Genomic DNA, 16,598 nt, shown 5'->3' with positions numbered 1-16,598 from the left:
ACAGCGAGAGATTTCTCTAAATTAATACGATCAATTTCTCGTATTCTTTCTGCGGCGTCTGCTTGGGTATTCTTCCATATTTCATTATAAGCAGCATCGATACCGGCATATATTAAACGTTTTTGATGCAGTTGTCTTGGACCTAGCAAGAAATCCCTAAGGTCTGCACCTTCTTTAAGTGAAGATAAGTGTTGTTTCACATCCTCTAGTGTAGATTTCTGTAGCTAATGAAGGCATCATTTTCCTACATTGTATGTTGTTACAACCCCTGGATGCTGTCGTTGAACATAACGTGGGTCTGGCCTATTGATTGTAAAACCCTGTATTCTGTTCAGGAATCTTTCTTGACAGATGTTTGTGTCTGTGGGCCAGAGCAACCATTTTTCCCATTCAGGATCTGATCTGTTGTTTTGTGAAATAGTATGTACGTCAACCTCCCCCTGTGTAGTGGTATTACTTGCAGGTGTAGGTATGGACGGTGTGTTCATGTCTTTGATCTTGGCTAACTCAAGGCAAGTCGTTTGTTGGACAGTGTCATTCAAAAACATTATTTGCCGTGGGATGATGCAGGCTCTAAACTAAGCTTCTATCCCCTGCACTTACCAATCTTTTGTACCCCAGGCAGATTTTGTGTCAATTGTGTCTTTCCAAAAGTTGAAACCCTGTCTAGACAGTTGGGCAATAAAGACTGCAGAATAAATCTGTTTTGTATTAGTTAACATATGTTTCGTTCCTGTTTTGTTCACATTTTTAAACGTACATTTTTTCCGTATTGGATGTATTGTACCCAGAAAAATATGGAAGCTTCATTGCAAATGTTTTTGAGCTACCCCTTGGTGGTGTAGGACAATGTTCCCATTGGTTATACATAAATTCATTTCTAGGTGTTGCAGATCTATGCAAGAAATGATGACCATTGTGGTTGCAACAATAAAGCTGTTCATGGTCTGTTGAAACCTCTAAGTATTCCTGGTTAGAGAATGCAACAGACCTTTCTAGATCAGACATCATGTTATTAACAGTCTCAAAGTCCCAATCATCAGAATTGGCACTGGAGATCATAAAGTCACTTAATGAAATTTTAAATAAGTGTGAAATCTTCAAAAGTTCCAATGGGCCGAATACATCATAATCCGTTTTGTCCGAAACTATACCATCTTGTATAGGAACGGCTGTGATGTTCACTGCTGACAAGTCTCTTGCTTCACGATGGGATGATTTATGTGGTTTCAAAAGTAAGTTCACATTTTTACTTTCTGTGCCCGAGTGAATATATCTTCCATTTATCAGCATGCTCAGAGTCATTACTAAAGCTAGCCAAAGCAGAAAGAAAAGTATTCCAGAAATAATCCATATTTCAATCCATGGTGAAACCAGATAAGTGTTTTCCAGGAGATGAAAAAAGTCTTGTGGTCGTTCTTTGAAAGTTTTTTGGGCTGGCATTGTTTCCGGTTTGCTTGGATCCTCAGAAAACGTATCAAAGTTAATGAAATAGCCAGAGGCAGTTCTGTCAATGGTTGAAATTGCATCAGGATTTGTTGAAATCGCTGGCACCAGTTGATCACGTGTTACGTTGGTGTAGACAGGTGTATCAGGACGAACTGTTATTTGGGTTTCAAGAGAAATGAGTTCCAGAGCATTGTTGCTTAGTCCTTCATTTCTTACTGCTGAATTCTCAATGGTGATGAGTCTTTCAGTCTGAACCACTTGGGTGGTAGCTAGAGGAGTGTGTCTGCTTCTTGGTCGGAGTCCACAAGGCCTACTGCTTAGTATTGCCCACATAGTGTGGTTTGATGAGGTCGATTGACACAAATCTTTTCCCCTTTTTTCCAGCAAGGGGCGGCAGAAGTACTGTTCTTGTTCCGTGGATGGCTAGGACAGGTACTGGTTGTCTGTAAGAAGGCCCAAATTCCTTCTTGTCCGCGATCTTCTCTCTGACTAGATCCCCAAGCTTTGGGATCCAGACAGGCCTTGCTGGGACGGCTGGAATTTCCCCAGTGGTGGTTGGCTTCAGGAACACGTTGCTTTGTTTCGATCTTAGTTCATTTAAGTCCTGTAAAACAGCCAAATGATCTTTGATATCAAATGGTTTATTTTCCACCACTGTGCCTTTACATTCGAGATCTGGAACCCATATTCTTGTCCCAAATAGGATCTCATATGGAGTGACCCCCCATAGAGAACTTTTTGGCAAATTGTTTAATGAGCGTTGGACCCCATAAAGATGTTTGACCCACCCATCACCCAAACCTAATACCCTAGCTGTTATAGACTGCTTTATGTCCCAGTTTTTTCCTTCCCACAACGGAATATCCCTCAGGATGGAATGGAGAGGAGTAACGCAATGCAACGCTCAAACTGGCCATGGCTTCTTTGTAAGCCCGAGAGCTAAACGCAGGGCCCTGGTCAGAATGTAGCGTGCCAATTGCATATGTGCCGATAAAAACTCGCAAATATTTTATAAAAGTTTGAGTGTCAGCCGAGCGCTTAGGCCACATCCATAGGAACCTTGAACACGAATCCACTGAGACCATATATTTATAGTTACCATCCCTTTGCAAGGGACCGCAGTGATCCAGGTAAACACAAGCTAATGGTTTATCTGAAATTAACAGGGACGTCTGCGCAGGACGTTTCACTGTAGAGACTTTCATCTGTTGGTATATTTCACATTCCAAAACATAGGTTTTGATCTGTTTCCTAATGCCGGGCCACCAATATCTCTGTTTTAATAACGATACTGTGGCAGAAACACCTGCCTGGGCAGAGGCTCTCCCTTTATGTGCTGCTAGGATTAGTCCTAATCTACGTTCAATGTTTGGAATTACCCTATCCCCCACTGCAGGGATTCAAGCAAACGGAACGTTGGTCACATCAATTATATATGAGTATTTGAGTGGAAAATTTTTAGGTAAGGCTGTACCACTGCCTTTGCTTGATGCATTGACAGACAACAATATCTCACTGTTTATTCTCGTTTTTGAACGAGTGATCGCAGCTACGGAAGCCGTTTGCACAGCCCCCTTCGTGGCTTCGTCAGCCAATGAATTCCCTGCAACGTGAACGCCATCATATTGATGACTCAGCGTATGTATCACGTGAGTATTTTGTAGTCTGTTTTGCAAATGAACTACTTGTTCCCAAAGCGTTTTATCCCTGATTGTGCCACCTTTTGCATCTTTGAAACCATTTTAAAGCCAATTCTGTAAATATTCATTGTATGATTGAACACAGTAAAAAGAATCGCACACTAAGGTGCCGATTCCGATCCGTTAAAAATATTCCCCGTACGAATCGTATCCGGATTTTTTTACGTACGAATCGTACAAGTCCCGTACAAACTGGCAAGTACGATTTGTATGTTAAAAAATCCATACGAATCGCATTGGGAAAATTCCCCGACACGTCCTCGGGTCGGAAAAAGTGTCCGACACGTCCCCGGACAGTTTTACGTACGAATCGGGAAACTGAAGTCCGAGCGCGCAAGTACGATCCGTCCCGTCCGTCCGAATGCACAACCGTATGGAAAAAACACCGTACGGAGCGGACTCCCATAGCAACCATGGAGACGTCCAAACATGTGCCCGCATACATGCCGAACACCCCCCCAGCCCACCCCCCCAAGTTCAAGCTGTACCCCCACCCCACCCCCCGTATGTACGGAGCGTACCCCACCCCCGTATGTACGGTGTGTACCCCTACCCCCGTATTTACGGTGCGTACCCCCACCCCCCGTATGTACGGAGCGTACCCCCACCCCCGTATGTACGGTGCGTACCCCCACCCCCGTATGTACAGTGCGTACCCCCACCCCCGTATGTACGGTGCGTACCCCTACCCCCCGTATGTACGGAGCATACCCCCACCCTGTTTGTACGGTGCATACCCCCACGCCCCCTATTGTACGGTGCGTACCCCCACCCCCGTATGTACGGTGCGTACCCCCACCCCCCGTATGTACGGTGCGTACCCCCACCCCCGTATGTACGGTGCGTACCCCCACCCCCCATATGTACGGTGTGTACCCCACCCCCCGTATGTACGGAGCGTACCCCCACCCCCGTATGTACGGTGCATACCCCCACCCCCCCCGTATGTACGGTGCGTACCCCCACCCCCGTATATACAGTGCGTACCCCCACACCCCATATGTACGGTGCATACCCCCACCCCCGTATGTACGGTGCGTACCCCCAGCGCATAGCGCTGGGGGTACGCACCGTACATACGGGGGGTGGGGGTATGCACCATACATACGGGGGTGGGGGTACGCACCGTACCTACGGGGTGGGGTGGGGGTACGCTCCGTACCTACGGGGGGTTGGTGGGGGTACGCACCATACATACGGGGGTGGGGGTACGGCGCAGACATGGGGGGGTGCTGGGGTACGGTGCGGACATGGGGGGGCTGGGGGTACGGTGCGGACGTGTAGGGATGGGGGTATGGTGCGTACCGGGCCCCCTTTTCACCGTGCATCGTGGTGTACTTAGCTTTTCCGGCACTTTTTGGGTCCCGTAAAAATATTGCCGTGCGAAGTGCTGTGGGTACGAATCGTACTTGCTGGTCCATAAAACGCTGCCTGACTCCGTGCGAATGTCGCGTACCCGGTGTCCCGGATCGGAATTGTGGGTATATTTTAGCCGGTCGGTGTTTTTTACGATCCGTACGGAAATGGTGTTTCCGTACGAATCGTACTTGCATGTTTGTAAGGTATTTTTCCCGGGTACGAGTCGGACGGAGAAAACGCTCCATCCAACGATTCGTACCCGGCTTTTCCAGGATCGGAATCGGCCCCTAAGTGTGGGGAATTCGCGATCCGTATTCTCAAGTGCCAATTTGAATGCTTGTAGTTCAGCTCGCTGAGCAGTACAATCTCCTAGAGTTTGTGTTTTAGTGACCATTGGTCGGAATTTACCATCGTGCATGCGACCTTTAACGATTGCGCACGTTGCACTGTAAGCTTGCTTACTTTACGTAGCGGGTTGTGCTGATCCGTCAGTATAAATTCGCACTGATCAAGAGGGAGAATCTCAATAGGCAGAGTACATTCATGTTCATATTGCAGGAATGCTTGTGTTTTTAAATAAGGATCAAAAACATATTCAACATCCGCTGCAGCAAGAGAATTAACCCATTGTATCCATCTTGGATGTAAAGCTTTTGAATTTGAAATGCTCGCATTTGTAACTGCCTCTAAGGCTGGTACCAGAGTCATGACAATAATGTGTTTCTCCTGAGCTAGAGCTCTTTCTTTTGCTACTGTGGTTTGAAATGCTGTCAGAATTTTTTCTATTGAAGTGAAGCGCATTTCCACTTGTGTATACAAATGTCATTTGTATGCAATTGGTATTTTTTCACCTTCATTAAAAGTTACGTAGGTGAATCCGCATTGACCCGAAATTATTCGGATCACTAAATTGCATGTATTTAGGCGTGTTTGTAAGTGATTTGTTGCTAACATGTCAGATTGAAGTGAACGCAGGATATCTGTGTGTTCCTGTGTCCAATTTTTGATTTTGAAATCAGGTTTGATTCGTTCATAGAGAGGTTTAACCCTTTCTGCGTAATTTAGAATGTAAGTTCTTCCAAAATGCAGAAAACCTAGAATCGACTGTGTTTTTCAGCGTTTTTGGAGGTTGGAGCAGTGCACACTTTTCTAAAAGTTAGCTGCCAGGCTTTTGCCTTCACTTGAAAGCTCATATCCTAGGAAAAGGACATTGAGATAGGCAATTCTGGATTTTTTAAGGTTGAATTTATAGCCCTCAGAGGCGAAGCCCAGTATAATGGTATTCACCCTGTTCAAGTGCCTATCCAGGTCATCGTCTGTCAGATAGATATCATCGACATATGACAATGCCTCATCATCATAAATTTGTAGTAACTCTGTTACTCTTGCTGAGAATAACCCCGGGATGTTCTTGAACTCTTGAGGGAGTTGACAAAAGTGGACCTGGGAAAACATGGCGGCCAGTGAATAGCCAGTCGCGGGTGAACTCCCGGAATGTCCGCGTTTTTTTAAATAGACCCGTAAATGCGGGAGCGGAAAATGCTCTGAGTTTGCCTTTGCAAAGAAGAAATATGCTTGTTTAAATCAACGGGCCCGCGAAGATTAACAAAAAAAACATTGTGCGGGTGCTCCGCTACCTTGTCTTCAGGCTCTCGGCTCCCGGCTGACCTGAAGTGCGGCGAGAGGGGCTGGTCTCAGTGTGCGGCAGGAGGTATTGTGCGTGAGAGGTGGTAAAAGGAGGCGGGGTGAAGTGGCTCAGCAGAGAGTTGGTGCAAGCCTGACAGGGACGCAGGCACTTTCAGAAACCCTCACGGTGTTGGAGCAGGTGTGGCACAAAGTGGCCCTGGAGCTCCGAAAGGGGAGAGGAGCAGTGGCTAAGATCTCCTTTCAGGGGGGAGGAGGCAAATGAGGCTTCTTCCGAAAATAGGTCAGCGATACCTTCCTACAGGGAGATGAAGCTCTAAAGAAAGGCAGCCTCTCGAAGGATTTTGAGAAGGGAGGTGCCTGCGAAGAGGAAGATACAGCACCCCTGCAAACGGAATACTTCAACACAGAGGTTAAGCGAGGTAGGAGGAAGGCTCTTTTTGGGGGCACGCCAGCGGAGAAAGTATCTAGGTATGCTCGCTGCAGTTTGACAGAAACGTTTGGAAAGGGAGACAGCCGAGTAGAGTGTGAATGTTCGAAATGCAGAGAGACCTCTATTGGGCGAGAGTGGAGGCGGAAGGGTGTGAAGGGCGAGAAGGGTGGCAAAGGTGAGAAGAGAAAAAAGGAGAACGAGTGCAGGGAGGTAGAAAAAATAGAGAAGGTGGTGAAATCAGAGAAAGAAACAAGAGCAGGGGTCCCTGAAATGTTATACACCACAGTTAAAAAGCGATACCCTCTGTCCCAAAACCAAAGCATAGAAAATCTCTACAAAGACCCTCAAAAAATAGCTCGCAGAATCTTAAAGTAAAAATCCCCTCTTCTCTTAAAGCTTTTTTTAGAGTCTTGCCAAAGGTATTAATTTTGGGCGAAAACACGATGGCAGGCTCAAATAATCTTCTGGAGAAGGATGTCGAGAGACAGCTTACACCCCCTGAAACCTTCCCAGACTCTCCAGACGGGACGGAATATGGAGCAGGAATGTTAGAAGCAAACTCCAGCAATAATTTAGAAAGTTTAGCACTTAATCCTGGAGAAAAATCTGACCTAGCCCCCAAACATTCAGACAAAGAAGACGCATCAGTCGGAGCACTTTTAGCAGGTTTAGCAGCCGAAATTAAGATAAGATTTGAAATATCAACGTCTAATCAGCTGGAGATAAAAAAGGCCTGCAAAGCAATGGAAAGGAAGATAGATGACCTCAGTTGCAGAACAACAACACTAGAGGAGGAGGTCAAAGAACTCAGGGAGACGGTGCAGTCAAATTGCGCCGACATTGTTAAACTAAAGACTGTAGAAAGGCTAGAAAATTTCCAGAGACGTAACAATCTTAAAAATCTGAAGGTGCCCGAAGGCAGAGAAGGAGATAACATCAAATCATATGTTGTAAAGTTGACTAAAAAGAGGCTTCAGCTGGAAGAGTCAGAAGAGGAATTAGTGAAAGATATACAACGCGTTCACAGAGATCCTTTTAGACTTAATACAAATAGGTCTAAGCCTAGGAAAATCTTGTTACATTTTTTAACCTACTCGTTGAAAGAAAAAATCCTCTCAAAAGCCCTGGGGATGAAGTCAATGGAGGAAGATGGAGTCAGATACGAGATAAGATCGGATGTCTCTGTCACTACCTCTAACAGGCAATGGGAGATGGGGCAAAGGATCGATAGCTTAAAACGCATGGGCGCCTAAGATTCCCGGCTTATGTAAAGGTTATGCTGAACAATAAGATGCATATTTTCTATTCTGTTGATAAGCTTGATGACTTTATTAAAAGTTTCCAATCAGGGAGTTAGGCCTTTTTAGCTTTGAATACTGATACAGTAACACAACATTTATAAAAAATATGGAAAACTAGCTATTCCGTGAATCAGAAACCAAGGGTATCAATTAAATCTAATAAACTTACTAACGAGTAAAAAAAAAATCATTAAAAGAAAAAAAAAATCTATAGGCAAACTCACGCAGGTATTTAATTGAAAACTACACTATATTACTTTTACCACGTACGTTCCGAGGGGGGGCACCCATATGGCTCTGAGCTATGTAAAAGTAGGGGAGGGTTTTCCATGGGGTGGGGGTCTTGGGGGGAGCACAGGGTGGGGAGCAGTGGGAAAAAAAGAAAAAAAAAACATCCTCTAGAGCCTCTGAAATATTCTTAGCACTGATTAGTTTTTCATTGCCTCTGTACTGTGTTAAAAATCTCCAAGAGAGATGGAGGAGAGGAGAGGGGAGGTAATAAATGTTCTCTCATGGAATGCAAATGGCATTAGGGTACGAGGGAGGAGAAATACAATTCTAAAAATACATAAAGGACTGTCCAGCCCAGATTATTATATTGCAAGAGACCCACTTATCAGAAAAGGAAGGTCTGGATTTCTTTAAATGCCAAACTGGATCTCTCAAGTAGCTTGCACATCTCAGTCGGCTGTAACAAAAGGGGTGGCAATCTTAGCTAAAAGAGGGTCGCAAGTGGTGTTTGGGGCCCACACCTCAGACAAAGCAGGAAGATGGTCAGTGGTTCAGGCAAAGGTTTTAGGTTATCCTTTCATTCTAGTGGGATATTATGGCCCTAACAACAATGATGTCTCCCCTATGGGTGATTTATTAGCTGAATTGGTGAACTCCTCTGATCCAGTCATCATGGCCGGTGATTTTAACGCAGTTTTAGATCACAATTTAGATAGGACTTCACGCAGTAGAGCTCGTGTAAACCCAAAAATGTCAATGTTCATTAAACAAATAATGACCCAGCTGGGACTCTGTGATATCTGGAGACAGAAGGCCGGAAATAAAAAAAAAGGCTTTACATTCTAGAACCACAAATATAGGCACCAGTCCAGGATAGACTATTTTCTCACCGATATCGATCTGACCAGGGTCGAACATGTGGGTGCCCATTTGTCAGATCACTCGGCAGTGATTATACATCTAAAGTTATATGAGAAAGCCTCCCAATCAAGATGGACTTTAGACCGTACAATTCTACAGGAAGATGATGTTCTAGCTACACCGACTAGAGAAACAGAAGAGTTTTTCCTGTTCAATCAGGGTTCAGCCACATATGGAGTAATCTGGGACGCTTACAAAGCCTTTCTGCGAGGTAGGTTAGGGACATTAGCGGATGAAAAAAGACGTAGATATCATAAGGAGGTGTCTACAGTTGAGGAAAAGGTTCGGACCTTAGAGAAAGATCTAATTGACCCTAGGATGGAGGAAGAAGCCCGGGAATAATTATTCCAAGAGGTGCAAGGAGAAAACCCCAAATTGTCATTAATTTTACATGAGAGGGTGATAAAAAAGTGGGAGGCCAGCAAATTGGCCCACTTTGAATATAGTGAAGGCTGTAGTAAGCTGTTGGCCTGGAAATTCAAAAAAGAACAGGTGAGGAATAGGATTGACCAGATCAAATGTGATTGTACAGATGTCCTCATTAGTGATAATGAAGAAATCGAGCAAGCTTTTCATAAACATTATAGCAAGGTTTATCAAGAAGATCTAAAACCCACTCAAGATGAGGTCAAAGTATGGTTAGGTCAAGGTAAAAAAAATGTTCTTACAGCTGATAAAACCAGGCTTTTGAATCAGATTAAGGAAGGGGAAGTTGAGCTTGCATTAAGACAAGGAAAGAAGGCTAAAGCCCCAGGCCCCAACGGTTTGCCCTTTGAGGTTTATAAAGCTTTGGCAAATACACTAATACCCATTCTTTTAGAAATCTTTAATGATCTCTTCATTAATGGGGCCGAAATGCCAGCGTCGTGGAATGAGGCAAACATCTCCTTAATTTTGAAGCCTGGTACATGTCCAACCTACTGCGATTCGTATCGGCCAATATCTTTATTAAATTGCGACTACAAGGTCTTCGCAAAGATATTGGCCGATAGGCTGAATGGACCCAAGGTTTTATTGGTGGAAGGTACCTAAAGGAATTAACTCACTCATTGATAGGTTCGATAGACCTGGCATCCACCTATGAGCTTCCACTTGCGGTAATAGGTTTAGATGCCATCAAAGCTTTCGACCGAGTTAACTGGGCCTTTTTACAGTCAGTGGCAAAATCTGTAAACCTTGGTAGAAACTTCTGCAGAATATTGGAAGCCATATACAGGTCGGCAAAAGCTAGATTACTGATTAATGGCTCTCTGACGGACCCAGTTTTCATTAGTAGAGGCACGAGGCAGGGGTGGCCTCTATCGCCACTCCTGTTTAATCTGTATATAGAGCCTTTGGCTAGAAGAATCAGGGAAGATGCCGAGATTATACCTTTCCAATTTCAGGGCTGTAATAAGAAACTGGGACTTCATGCAGATGATATTCTAATTTATTCAACCAATCTGCATAATACTATAGGTCGCATTAACAACGGATTTTGGGAAGGTGTCGGGATATGATATAAATAGAAGTAAGACCGAAATCATATCCTGGAATCTAGAAGTTGGGGAAGGTGTTAAAAAGGAGGTAATGAGATACTTGGGAGTCTTGATTTCACAAGATATCTCTAAATTACCAAAAATACATTTTGAGAAGGCAAAAAAAGAGATCAGTGGGCTCCTAAAAATCTGGGCACATCTTCAGCTTACTTTGATAGGCCGAGTTAATTTGATAAAAATGATGATTCTGACAAAATTAACCTTTCTGTTCGACACTATCCCCCTTCCCTTTGAAAGTGAAGCACTCAAAAAACTGCAAGGCCAAATAAGTAGTTTTATTTGGTCGAGCAAAGGCCCAAGAATAGCCTGGAAGAAATTAAGACAGAGGGTGGACAAAGGAGGCCTAGCTCTGCCGGACTTGCTATTTTATTCATGGGCATTCCTATTAAAAATTGCAAAAAATGCTGTTTAATACCCCCACAACATCGGAACTTGGGAGACTGCTAGGTGTTATGTCAAGACAGGAGCCTGGAGGCAGTCAGGGTTTTATGTTTAAATACGCAGACCCCAAATACTTTAAGAAAGTTAGGCTGAAGATTCTGAAAGGCCTGGCAGAGACCTGGTACAGGGTCAGAAAAGCTCTAAAGATACCATATTACATCTCCATGGCTCCTATCTGGGATTAACCAGGCTCACCGGTTTGGACAAAAGATGTCCTGGCCAGATCACTGAGAGAGGCAGGTCTAACTAGATGGAACCATATTTTACTTGAAGCCCAATTAATAAGCTTGGAAATATGTAATCAGCTGTCGAATCAACAAGTATCCAGATTCAAGTATATTCAAATACAAAGCTGGTTTCAAGACCCAAGTACGGTGATAGGAAACCAAGTGAACTGGAAGATAGACTTATGGAAGAGGCAACTATTAAAAAAGAGCTGGCAATGATCTATTGGCTGATGGTTGAGTCGGAGGATGGAGCCTTTACTCTACCAACATAGTTATGGGGAAGATGCTTGCCGGAGTCTTCGCTGAAAAATAAGTGGCAAGTATCAATGTCTATGCTTTTTAAAACAGTCAAACCTGCGCACCTAAGAAGAAATCACCTTTTCTCCATCCACAGAGCCTATTGGTCGCCCTAGAGGCTGTCTAAGTTTGGAAGAAGAGGTGACGTGGCATGCCCTAAGTACGGTGGTCTGAAAGAAGATGACGTGCACATGTTTCTGGATTGTCCTGAGATCCAGTCATTCTGGAATGACGTGAGTAGGGCGTTTTCCACGATTTTGGACACTGCTATCAAGGTAAGCATTTTGTTGGTCATTTTTGGCTGTGTAGACTCCCTTGAAGGAATTACAGAGAACAAAGCAAAGTTGTTCTTTTATTCCATGCTGCTAGCACGCAGAGAAATCTGCAAGCAGTGGATATCCACATCTCCTCCCAGGTTCTCTGATTGGTTGTCCTCTATTAAACATGTGGCTAGTCTAGATATGAGGGCTTTTAAGAATCACAATTTTTGGTCTCGAGACAGGAAACAAAGGATTGTTCATTGATGAGGTGCATGTTTCAATCACCCCTTGGTATTCAAGTTGATCTAAGATCTCCCTGACCTGTTTTTTAGCTTCTTGCTTTATTGGGTATTGCCTTTATGCAGTAGGTTGATTTTCTAACTGTGTCTTGTGGTGAGGCGAGTCCTCATCCCATCCTACATGATTTTTGTAAATTGCTGGGGCCTGGGCAACTGCCCATTTCCTAGCATATGTATATTTTAGGTGTATTGGAACATGGTTGGAGAAGGCTGGCATAATGATGTCTTCACCATGTGGGCACTCCCTGACAAATTCTGGTGGCCAGTCCTGTTCTGCTAGAAGTATATCATAACCCCTTGAAAGTTTCTCCCAAAAGAGTGCTCTCACTTTTCTTGGCATGTCTCCCTCCATCCGGAGTGTTATTTCATATAACCTTTGTGCAGTACTAACCCTGGTGTCTACAGTCTCAACTGTGATGTACTCATTCAAGTCCACTATCTCCAGAAGTTCCTTCAGGTTCTGGCGAGCTATTGTTAATTCTGCTGCACTGTCCAGCATTGTCTGAGCCCATTCTCCGTTCTTGAGTTGTGTTCTCAGAATTCTCGGCATGTCTGATCTTCAGACCTGCTACCTTCTTCTTAGTGAATTGAGGTTTTGGTTTGTTTTTCTGAACGTGTTGATCGTCTTTGGACTTCACGCGTTCTTCTTTGTGATCTGACCGTCCTCTTCTTTCGGATGACTGTGACGATATCTGAAAGGTTCGAGAGGAATGTGTATCAGTATCTTGATACCTGTCAGGTTTTCTCAAATTATCCCCATTCCAGAGGTTATACCTCCTTTCAGAGGGCTCCTTTTGAGGAGACCTACCTCGGGATTGAGAACATTTCTCTTGTGAATGTTGTTTGTTATTTTCCCACTTCTTTTTAGAAGATGTAGGATTGTGTTTAATAGAGTCCTTCTCAGGACCTTCAGACAGTTGTGGTTTAACTGTGTAACTCTATTAATTCTTGTATTTGATTAAGTAATTCCTCGTCTGACATTGCTTCAATGTCAGGATGAGGTGTGTACCCGGCTAAAATCGGCCATGTTGCTCCTGGTCTACCTAGTGGACCGAGCCTGGGTAATGTGATTGTAATGTTTTAGAGCGCCTTTAAACCAGAGATTATGCTCCTGGTATGTGAGTGGAATTTCAACATCCTCGAAAGGAATATATTCCTCAGGTGGTTCATCTTCTTTATAGAAGTGAAACATTTTTGTTACTGGATTTGATTCTGGGAATACTATCCATGAATAGAATACCTCTGTCTGACAAGATTCATGTGCCTCAATCACAAAAACTGCTCTACCACCTCTTGGTGTTAGGCCGTGTTTTATACGTTTTAGAGTGATAGCTCTCCTTAAGTTTGGATGGATATTTATAACACCCTCATCGGTTTCATTTAAACCTGTAAGATTAAAAGCTGTACCGACTTGGTCAATCGTAGCCTCACCGGTCACGGTATTATTATCCCTGTTTTGGGACATTGTTTTTGAAAAATGTCGAACAAGTTTCAAGGAAATAAAGATAAGGTGCACAATATTTTTGAACACTGTATCCTTCAACGTTGAACAAACCAAACAGCTAATACATAGGATTTTTGTCCTACTCTGCTATGGCGGATATTAACCCTACCCACTCCAGACGTCTTATGGAGTATTATGAGTAGGGGGTCTCTGAGAAAAGCACGACTGAGTTACTTCAGTATCTAGTGTTAAATTAGTGCCTTACCAAACACGTTGGGTGCCATGTAGTGTAGTTCCTGTTTCCCTTATAGGCTCTGCGCATTGGAATATACACTATAGTTGTGGCATAGGACTGAGGTCAGTATGCCTCTATCGAGTACATTAAACTTATTTACTTTGTGTGCCAGCTAACTCAGAGGCCACTAGAAACTCCTTGAATAATCAAGAAGGGAATAGATTCTGGCAACTGCATAACCATGACAACTTTGTTTCCCTTAGAATCGGAACATGTCTCAGAATCGTGGAAACAACAGATAACAGTTTCACTCAGTCAATCGTGCATGCTTAGTTTCTTCAGAGTTACACATAAATAGATAGACAGGCGTTTCAATAAAAAGGATTTATTGAACAGTCTTGTTTCTCGTGTAAGAGATATGAGCTGTTACGATCGCCAGACAGTATGCAAGATATAATACGTACAGCGTAAGCAGTAAGAAGAAATAATACTGCAACAGCATTGTCTTCTAGCTATGACATATATTCATATACACATACATAAATAACATAGGCTAAAAAGGGGATACTCGTATGATGCTTCTAAATCATTCTACCCCAGTGTACTTACCCTAAGTGTAGTACAAGGTAAGAAGTAGGTGCTGTATTCTATATTATGGTATGCTATAGTTTTGCATATGCCAAGTGTCCCTCTAGGTTCTAGTCAGCTCCATGCCTTAAAATGAGAGAGGTGGGAATCTCTTTCTGGGTCTCAAACTCTAACACCCGGCGAAGGGAGTCAGAACACTGGAAGCTGGATTCTCTGCGAGAAGGGATGACAGCGTCTGGTCAGTGCGTCAGGCGGGGACTCCAATTCTTCCAAACTTGCCGTGGCGAGCCGTATCGAGCTGTGCAGCCGAGCCATGGTTTGCCATGGTAAGGGAAGGTATATTTATACCTGGAAAGTGCTTAGGAATGTTAGCATAGACATAAAGTCGGGCAGAGGAAGACGTCATGAATGAGCCCCTAAGGAATAGTAGTTCATACATAATAGATGAGTTCTTGGAGAAATCAATAATCCTAGCTAGGGAAAGCCGCCGCAGGGCCCCACCACATCCCTTACTCACCGGCGGCCCCACAGGAAGGCCTGCGCATCTTTCCAGTGGCTTAAGGGGGGGAGCAGCCAAACGCCTCAGCAGATTTCCAGATGTGCCCCCCTCCAATAAGGCCGATCACCACCCACGGCCAGCATCTCACTTTAAGGCAGTGTAATCAGCTCGCTGGTGCAGGCCGCTCCTCCCGGGAGTGTTCCAGGCTCCTCCCTGTGCAGGCACAGCTGAGGCCCCCAACGCCAATCTGGCCCACCGGCAACTAGGATCGTCTCTCGACCAGGCGATTCACCGTGCCGCGACAACATCCAAGCCCCGCCTGAATGGCTCGCTGACGCAGGCCGCACTCACATGAATGCTCCAGGCTCCTCCCTTGAATAGACCCAGAAGAGGCCTCTGATGCCAGCGCAGACATGCCAGCCGCAAGGGACACCACTGCGCCGATGACCCCCGCCACAAGCTCCCAGGAGGCTCTGCCGCTATTTTGGGACGCCAAGGAGGTAAGAGCTGCAGTATAATTCAGGATTATAATGCAGGCAGGTTGAGAGCTCTGGGGGTTACGTCCTGTCGGCCATGTTGCTTGGCCACGCCCCGCGGTTTATGAGCTTTGAGGTTGCTTATAAGGTGTGACCTTAAATAAGGTGCCTAACGCAGCTGCCTTAATGCAGCACATGCCATTGGAAGGGAGATTTGTCATTGAGAGGATGCCAGTGGCAGACCAGATGGTCTTGGAGCAAATGAAGGAAGCTCTCATTAGGCGGTTTGGGTTGAAGCCATTTCAATACCCACAGAGATTCTGTGACGGCAAGAAAGCGGATGATGTTCCGTTTGAGACTTGGATTCATGGCGTATTTGCGTGATTAGAATGAGTGAGCAAGAGATATGAAGGCCATGGATTTTCATTCCCTTAATTAGTTGATGGAGACAGAGTGACTTAAGGAGGAGTGCATTACCCCACTTAAGCAATACCTGTCTGATATGAACAACAAAACTTGCAGTGTCAGCTGATAAGTGGTTGGCTAACAGGGTTCACAAAGGGTTAGAGCAGCTCAGTTCTAAGCCAAAGGTGGAGAGGGGAGAAGAACTCTTCACAGACTAGTTCCAAAACGGAGGGTACAAATCAGGGTAATTCTCATGGCACTCGAGGATGCCCAGGAAACATGGGTTTGGTAATGGTGACTCCAGGTCACTGCACCGATGCTGAAAGTACCTGACTACAGTCAGCCTCTCATTGTAGTTATGGATGCTTCTTACAAAGCAGTTGAAGCGATGTTAGCTCAACTGAATGACACAGGTAGTGATCATCCTGTAGCCTTTATTAGACCTAGATTACTGCCCAGAGAGCAGGACTGGGCTGCTATTGAGAAGGAGTGCTTTGCCATAGTGTGGGCCATGCTCAAGGTCTGCCCATATTTGTTTGGCACGAAGGGCCTAATTTAGAGAGTTGCGTCACGTTTGCACCATGCAATGTAATACATGCGCGACGCAAACCTGTACATCAGATTTTTGAAGCCACGCAAATCCACTCTGCATGGCACTGAGTGGCTTCAAACATGTGGAGTAACACAATGCAAATCACTGCATTGCATTACTCTGCCCAAGGGTATGCATTCCATGGGCATTACGTGGGTGTTCCCAAGCAACTCCCATGGATTTTGATGCACCCCAAGAACTTGTAAACCTGGGAATGTGCCAAAAACGTACACCTTTCCAAGGGAGGCGCAACGTTTCT

This window comes from Triturus cristatus, chromosome 7 (genome assembly GCF_964204655.1).
Source record: "Triturus cristatus chromosome 7, aTriCri1.1, whole genome shotgun sequence".
NCBI lineage: Eukaryota > Metazoa > Chordata > Amphibia > Caudata > Salamandridae > Triturus > Triturus cristatus.
The sequence above is the reverse complement of the archived record's forward strand: the minus strand, read 5'-3'. Positions refer to the sequence as shown.